Genomic DNA, 8,484 nt, shown 5'->3' on the forward strand with positions numbered 1-8,484 from the left:
TGTGGAAAACAGCTTCCTCGTGTGCATTGGGGTGCCACTACACCAACCCCAGCCATGCTGGGAGCGCCGTTGACCTGGTGCAGAGGTGAAGCCCTTCATTCTGAGACCAGCCGAGACCTGTCTCCAGGACTCGAGGTGCTCCTCGTGACGTTCTCCTCCAGACGTGACCCCGGGAGCTTTGCTTGAACTGGAAAGCAGCTCATTTGGAAAGGCTTTCAGTAGTTCCTCCAGACCCACTCGACAAGCTCTAATAATAACTAACTGCCTTTCTATTTATAAATGAGAACAGCAGCGAGGAACTCGGCTCATGCGGCTGAGGCCACCGCAGCCTCGGCGCTCCCACCCTCTGCCATCGAGCTCTTTGTCTCTGCTGTCCTGCCAGAGCCCCCCAGCCCTGCCGTCGTGCATGGGAAAGGGCATTTCCCAGGGCTCTTTCCTTTGGGTACGCACACACATTTAATTTTTCTTTTTGCTCGTTGACAAGGGAATATTTTCTTTTTAAAAACGGGGATTGGCTTTTGTAGCAGCTCCTACCCCACTTTGTAAAACAAACATTTCCCAAGCGCTTGATGTTTCAGATGATGTTGTTACTCGAACATCAGCACCAACATCAGAAAATGTATTTCTTAGTGGAGCCTGGGGATTTTGTGCTGCCCGTCTCCCAGCGGCCAGATGTGACGCAGAGGACCAACGGATCCTTTCGGCCGAGCCAGCTGGATGTGGCCCGCGTTAGGGCTGAGTCGGAAAAGCATTTGGGTTTAGATTAACGTGCTGTAGCCCAAGGCTCGCTCTCGCCCAGCCTGCATGCAGGAGGGGAGCATCACCTCCACTTCGGCTGGGTCAGCTCGAGCCGAGGCTCGACTCAGGCTGAAGCTGCCTTTGCTGGCTCCAGTCTCACAGGGACCAGACATCTCCAGCCAGTTCTGGTTCTGCCCACAGCATTCCCTCTGCTCCCCATCCCGACAGTGCCAGGCCCTGTACCTGCACTTCTGGGAGAGACTGGAGAGAGTTTTTCCTGTAATACATCCTCTCGCTATCTCCACTACATGCAGGATGCCAGATTTGATGAAAATACTCTGATCTGTTCTGACAAATCCTCTGTTCCTAAGTAGATAATAACCAGAAAATCTTCCTAAATAAATCCTGGTTTCGGATCTGTGCCCACACTTGTTATTCTTTTCGTACCAATTAACTGCTCCTTCTTGCCCTGAATTGGGGGCATCCTCAGCCCCTTGAAGTAGAAAGAGGGCACAGATTTATGGCTGCTGAAGTCAGCATGGGACCAGGTGAAGTTTTACGACTGTAAAAAAAGAGAGTCTGATTTAGCAGCATTAATGCATAAGTGACCAGAAACAGTCTTCTCAGCTGAGCAGGGATTAAATGTTGCAGATAGCTATAACCCCAAACTGCAGTGGAAAGTGCTGGGATACCTTTTCATCGTATCAGTAGTGCAACGAAGCTGGCACATGGACCTGACCTGGAGGAGAGAAGAAGAATATATTAGAATAATACCTGTTTAATTCTCCTCTCTCTTTCTTCAGTATCAAGTTGATATACTTGATACTGAGATGTACCCTTGGAAAAGGGGAGTTTCGGGCTTCGTCTGCCCCTGAACTCAAACCAGGCCTGGTGTCGCTGGCGAGGTCTGTGCAAACGAAAAGTTCTGTGCAAACGAAACGTGCCAAACAAACGAAACTTCCTCGGGGAGGTTCACCGTGGACGTGTTGAAGAAGCGAGCATCCCTACTGGTGGTGGCTGCTGCATTCCCGTGGCCGCCAGCCATGTCCACAGCATCTGTGGTCCAGCTTTTTGACCTCCTTCTTCCATCTGCAAACCCTCGGCATGCATCCAAAGCTGTCGGACGGCAGCGCAGAGCTGCAGACCCAGGCTCTTGTTCATAAGAGAGGCAGTGGTGCCACCTTCAGCACAGAGCAGCTGGGCTTGGGGGGGGCTGAGCCCCTCTCCCAAAATCCAGGGGCTCTCCCAGCTGGGCAGCTTTCCCTCGGGTGGATGCCTTGTACAGAAAATTGGAAATACTCTGATGAAAGATTCTGCTGCTGTTCTAAGTTTTCCCTAAGAAAGGAGAAACTCTGAGCAGCTTTTTTTTTTTTTTTTTTTTTTGAGTGACACAGCATTACCTGATGAGTTTTCCTCAGATTCAGCCCAGTCCTTTACAATCCTCTTCACCTGCCACGTTTCAGCCTCGGAAGCCTGTGGTCCCACGCAGTGAGCGTTCCTCCCTTGCTGATGCTCATAAACTACGGCCCTGGGACGAGGGTATTGCTGGCATCCTGGTAGTTGCTCCTGGCTGAGAAATTAAGGTACAAACTGGTCTTGCACTGGATTCTGGGGTGGTCCCTCTGCCCGACTGCCTGGGACAACCAGGAGCATCCCCTGGCAGGTCACTGGCACAATCTCAAAAGTTTTGTTGGGTTTTTTTTGGTTGGTTTTTTTTTTTGTTTGTTTGTTTTGGTTTTTTTTTGGTTGGATTTTTTTTTTGGTTTTTTTTGTTTGTTTTGGGTTTTGTTGTTTGTTTTGTTTTTTTTTTTTGTTTTTTTTTTTTACATAGCCCTTTCTCAGGCCCAGGTCCCTATGATCCCAGCAGGTATTTTGCTCACACTCTTGCTCCAGGACTTCATCTCACCCCCACCCATCCCTGGGTTGGGGGCTCAGTCCTGTCTGACTTATCTCAGCCTGCAAAATGTCAACGAAGGGTGACAACCTCCATGCCAGAGCTAGACTCACCCTGCAGGGACACAAAGGATGCCATGGGGCAGCATGCACCTTGATGGAGAGGGACCTGGGGGGCACAGCCAGCCTTAACCCCCCCCTTGGCACCTTAAGAGATGGAAGCAGGATAACTGGGGGAGGAGGGGGGACAAAAAAAAAAAAATTAAAAAAAAATCCTGCAGATGCAAACCTGCCACTGCCTGGTTGCTGAGGAAGGCAGGGATGTCCCGGTGGTGTTTCGAGGGGGGGGATGTTGAGGAGCCCGAGTCCCAGCCGTGCAGCGCTGCGGTGTCACCAGGAGGTGGCACAGCACGAATGGAGATGCTCCGGGGGTGGGGACGGGGGGAGCGCACCCTGAGCCGGGTGGGCTGGGTGTCGTCCCCCCCCCCCCGACCCCCCCATCAAAAGGGAGCGAAGTGATTCATTAGGGCAGTTCCAGGAAAGAGAAGAAAAGTCTCGCATCTTCTTTCTCGGAAACCCATTGTGCAAAATCTTTTCACATAGGGGAAAGGAAAAAGAAAAAAAAAAGGGCACAAAAACCACATTTTATTTGGAAAGAAGGGGAAAATATGAGCACATTTCCCCCCCCTTTGTAAACAAGCAGCTGTCAGGACATCCACTGTCTTGCATCCCCGTGGCTTTTCTGCATGAGCAGAGCCTCCGCCAGCTCCTGTTCCTCTGTCTGGTGCCCTCATTCACTGCTCTAATATCCCATCTGTCAGTACGTTCCTTAAAGAAACTTCATTTTATGCCTTATATCATATTAATAGTCAGCAGCTTGCAGAGGTTTTCCCTGCAAAAGCAGACCCAGCAGCAGTGCAACGGCTGGAGGTGTCCGTGGCTGAGCAAGGACAGGTCCTGGCGCCTGCAGGTCTCAATCTGCTGATTCCCAGTTGGGATCAAATGCATTTTCCCCATAGGACACGTTTAGCCCATCTTCCCTTGTGGGAGCACGCTTTAGGCACCTGCATCTGACCTGATACAGCTGGAAATGGCAAACCGGTATTTTTTTTTCCTAAACATTGGCAATTTTCCCTTTCTAGCAAAGGCAGAACAGAGGATGTAGAAGGAAGAGGTCAGCCATTACAGACCAGAAGAAAGATTTGCTTTCAGTGAAACACTGACCTGCAGCACTTCTGCTAGAAACATTGCATTTCAAGGAAATTATTGTCTATATTTTGCTTGAACAGATGATTTTGAAATGCATTGCTATTGTTGGTAAACTGTATACCATACCACTTAACCCATGCCCAGTTTGTAACCCCCCAAAAAGGTGATTTCTTCCCAGAAAAGAGTTCTTTCTCTCCCAATTTTCCCTTCTTGGGTTTACATGTCAAAAGTTAACTGAAACAGTCAACAGTGACTTAATGGGGTCCCAAGAGAAGAAGGACCAAGCACCTCCTTTAGCCACTCGTTGGGGTCCTTTGGGTGCAGGACCAGTGGCTGCTGCCCCTTCCCCAGCTACTCCCCAGCTCGGGGGTCCCTAAAATTAGAGGGGCTTTAGCAGCTCCCCATAGGTGGCTTTTTCTTGCAGGAATTTTTCCAGGCACTTTTTAAAGCCAGCTCAACTTAGCTTGCACAGCACCCTCACGGATGCAGCTGACTTCATGTCATGCCCTCTGATCTCAGGCTGGAAAAATCAGTGCAAGAGACTCCCGTGGAGGGGATACTGGGGGGGGAACACGGAGCTGCTGGCCTCTGACCCTCCCACTCAGAGAGTCCCCATCTGTTTGCCTCCTGTAACTGCTACAGCCAGTCTTCCAGGAAAGCCCCAGGACAGTAGATAGATCAGATGGAGAAGATATTGTGCAATAATTTGCTCACCGGAGCCCATTTCTCGCTTTTCAGTCCCTTGTGAGAGGCAATTACAAATCCTCACATGAAATGCGGTATAGCCCAGCTCCATAATGTTGGCAGGAGTCTTCTGTCCTATCCTGAGAGGGAAAAAACATAGTGGTTTCAAGGCCAGTTATTTTTCAAAATAAAGAAAAAAAAAAAAATTCTTCCTTTTTGTTGTTCTTTCTGAATTCCTACTCAGCATCCTGAAAACCCTTTAGAGGATTTGCATTTAGAACATGAAATGAATTTCTCACAGTGAGGCCAAAGAAAACCAAGGTGCGTGGGTGGAGGAAGCTGTGGCCCATGCCAGCAGCCAGTGCCAGCAAGTAGATGACTTCAGCTGTCTAAGGTGAGGCCAAGCACTACCTCAAATCCTCCTTGCATCCCACAACACTTGCTTTAAAGTCAGATAATAAATGTTTGCTGGGACTGGGAACATAGGGAATATTTCTAATAGCCCAGTGCTGACCTTGTCTCTTAGTCCACCTGTGGATGCAGTACTTAAATAGCTGAAGAAATCTAAAAAAAGCCATTTACAGCTCAATCCCGACAGTACTAACCTCCCTTCCCAGCGGTGCTCCAGCTGCTGAATTGTATCGGTTACCTCCATTGGAGACCTGCTGAGCCTGATGTGTGGTTGTTGGAGGCTGGGATCCCACTGGTGTCTTGGGCAGGTAATGGTGGGCAAAAATAGCTTTGTTCACGTGCCTGGATGAGAAAGAAGATGCCTTAGGTCGTCTTGGTGGGTTTTGCGGTTGGAGGAGCTGATGGCTGGGCTGGCTCCTGGCTCTCAAGGCTTTGGGGCATGGAATGAGAAGACTGCTGCAAAGAAGGAAACTGCTCAAAGCCAGGGTCAGGCTGGTGTGGCCACCTGCAAGAGAGCTAATTATTTATGGGCATTATAGGTTCCTACAGCTGCATCCATTTACCTGGGAGAAACAAGGTTATTGATGACAGTGACCATTCTTTCAGCAAACCCATGATATTTTACTGCCACAGTGACACAGAAGGACCTGTGCCAGCGTGCCCCAAATCCACAGGAATGATTTGCTTTTGGCATCTGGGCTCCCACTGACATCCATCAACCATCTCTGACCCAATCCAAGACCTCTCCAGGGACATTAATTACTGGACCAGATGGCTTCTGATATTTTCAAGTAGCCAAAAATCATTCTGAAAAGCATAAGACCCTGCAGGAGGGATGTATTCAGTCCTCGTGATGGTGGCATCTACCGTGGCCACAGACACACAGGTGTGTTTCTAGTTCAGCTGCTGCACAGCCCATGTCCTTCCTTACCTGTCCATAAAACACCATCCGACGTCTGTGCCAGGATGAAGATGCACAGGGACAAACCGGACACCTCCATTTTGCCTAGAACATAAGTTCATGAACTTCTCTTATCATTCAGGCATGATCTAATTGAAACATCATGACTTGCACAATCATCTCCTTCTCTGTCCCCCACTTCCACTCTTCTAAAAAACGTTTCCTGCTTTTTCCAGCTGGACAAGCTATCCTTCTGCCTGCTTTGAAGTAAATATTTTGTTGGGTTTGGCTGCTGTCACAGCCACACATAGTCTTCTGCCTGATATTTTATCCATCTGCTGCTAAAGAGAATATTTTGAGCTGAGAGTCTCAAAAGGGTTTTGAGGTGCTGAGTAGAATTAGGGAGTACCAATGCAAGAGAAAAATCTTCTCGGCTTTCACGTGCATATGCCTTAAAAATTAAATACTCTGAGAGATGCTTCTTACAACATCTTGGTACTCACGTGCTGCAAACCAGAGAGCGTACGCTGGTTTGCATTAGCTGAGGACCTGATACACTCTGCTCACCCCCTCCACGGTTCACATGCGGAGATGTAATCCAACACTGATTTCCTCTTTTGTCTCAAGCGAATGGAAAAAGAGAATTGGACTCCCGCGCCGTCGAGGTTGCCAACATCTGCCTTGCCTCATTTCTTCTGCTTGAAGAACATCTGGCTCTGCTCTGGGACAGCCACGTATGGCCAGTTGTGTTGCACGGGAATGAGCTGTGCTCGCTGTGATAAAGCTTCTTGCAGGTCTGCCGGCTGGAGCGTGGCATCTGCCCTGCTAGAGATGCTCACTGCCCTTATGGCACGGGAAAATGCACGTTCATGGTGCCTTTCCTTCCAGAGCAAACACAAATAACTCTCTGATGCTGGTCCTGTCTCCTGGCTTTTTTTGCTCTGAAGAAAGGAGGTTTTTTGTCCAGTTGAGCTGTGAGATCTGGAGGTGCCTGCCCAGGGGAAAGCATGCATGGACGTGGCATTGCTGCTATGAAGGGGGGTTACAGAAGGGACCGCGAGGAGCTGCACAGGACTGGGGTACATCATTGCCTTTTTACCCCATGGGGTATCTGCAGGCATGACACCATCTTATAGGCTATGGGCTTCCTGCAGGACACCAGTCCTTTGCTTAACATTGCCCAGCTTTACCCTCCTCCTCCTCTGCAGAAATTTGTCTCATAGCTATTTCGAAGCTTGCATCACTGCTTTTTGTGAAGTTCCTTGAAATTCGCAGAAATACCACTTTTTGTTGTTGCTTATGCTTAAGGAGAGCTGCTTAACTAGCAGTTGAACTAGATAATGTTTCTCTCTATTGCAGCTGTGAGAGGACGAGGAGACTTGGAAAACCATGTCATTCCTGTCCATAGACATTTTTCAAATACCCCTTTGCTCCCCAAAATCTTGCAGGGTGAAACGCCGTCCCCAAGTTCCCAAGCCTTGAGGACGCACGTGCTTTGCTCCCCTGGTCCCCAGCGCTCAAAAACTCAGCCGGCACTGTTTTTTCTCACCTAACCTGAAAGCCATGGGCTGCTTTTTGCTGTTGCTCCGGGATGCCTGTTTGGGGCACGGTGCTCGGGGACGGGCGCTGGAGGCGACTGGTGGTGAATGGCCCTTTGTGCGCTTTGTCGCTTTGCTGCATAAAGAGAGCATTATTAAATCTAATAAATAAGAAGCTCCCTGTTAATAGGACTAAGTTATGGCATGAGTTACTGCGGGGAACGTGCAGCATCCTCAGCAGGGAGCTGCCTCACCCGCTTTGTGCCGGGACGATGGACACAGGCTGCAGCACGACCAACGCGCTCTGCTTCAGGTTTATCAGCAAAGACACCGTGTGCTGTGCTGGAAAACAAGGAGAATAACCAAAATGTCAGGGCGGTTTTGGAGCTGGAGTGGGGTACTTCCCACCAGGTTGCTGTCAAAGAGCAGGTAGAGTAATTGCAGCTGCTAGGGGATGGTTTTCCACCGCAGCCCTTCAAGCTCACGGCAGGGGAAAGGGGAGAGGCAGAGGTGACCTCTGAAGGGAATATTTAAGAAGCCAGTTCATTTCCAGGAAATCTCTCTCTTGTTCTTTTTTTTTTTTTCCAGCAGAAAAGCTAAGTCCTCATGAACTTTTTGAGAACTTTTGTTCGTTCCCTCTTGCCAGCTAAGCTCCGCTTTGTGCTGGTGACAGAACCCCTTTCTCCAAGCTCTGGTCAGGGGCCAGGACCTGGAAATCTCGACTGTGTGCTGGCAATGCCACCGAGCTCTGTCCCCCTCCCCTCTAGGCTGATGAAAAGTCCCAGCTCCAACCAGCTTGCCCTTGGGGGACTCTCTGTGGGTTTTTTTCCTTCTCCTCCTTGTGCAGGAGAGAAAAGACTTCCCCTGCAATGGAAAGCCCCAAATATCATGGAGAATAATCTGTCAAACCTGTGGTAGCAGAGGCTGAAATAGGTTGGTGGTAGTTACTTAGAAGAAACAACTGTGGAAGCGGTGCTGGAAGGAATAGCCAAGGCAGGAGATACTCTTCACCCCAGAGAAGGAAATGCAGTTGTCACAAGAATATTTCATTCCTCAGTCTGCTCTCTGCTTTCTTATCTTCCCTGTATCCCCGTGTATTCCTCTTCCCCT

General features: G+C 49.3%; 1 long non-coding RNA gene across 3 annotated transcripts; it reads right to left on the reverse strand.

The window, feature by feature from the left end:
* Positions 1-1,183: 1,183 nt before the first annotated feature.
* On the reverse strand, positions 1,184-6,968 carry LOC138688214 (uncharacterized). 3 transcript variants are annotated; one of them, XR_011327291.1, is made up of 6 exons: positions 6,340-6,968; positions 5,867-5,941; positions 4,555-5,391; positions 2,139-2,304; positions 1,431-1,477; positions 1,184-1,300 (listed from the first exon to the last, which is right to left on the reverse strand). It is a non-coding gene; the product is annotated as an uncharacterized lncRNA (long non-coding RNA). The 3 variants fall into 3 exon arrangements; XR_011327290.1 differs by having other exon boundaries at positions 1,431-2,014; XR_011327289.1 differs by having other exon boundaries at positions 1,431-2,304.
* Between the last annotated feature and the right edge of the window lie 1,516 nt (positions 6,969-8,484).

This window comes from Haliaeetus albicilla, chromosome 12 (genome assembly GCF_947461875.1).
Source record: "Haliaeetus albicilla chromosome 12, bHalAlb1.1, whole genome shotgun sequence".
Lineage (NCBI taxonomy): Eukaryota > Metazoa > Chordata > Aves > Accipitriformes > Accipitridae > Haliaeetus > Haliaeetus albicilla.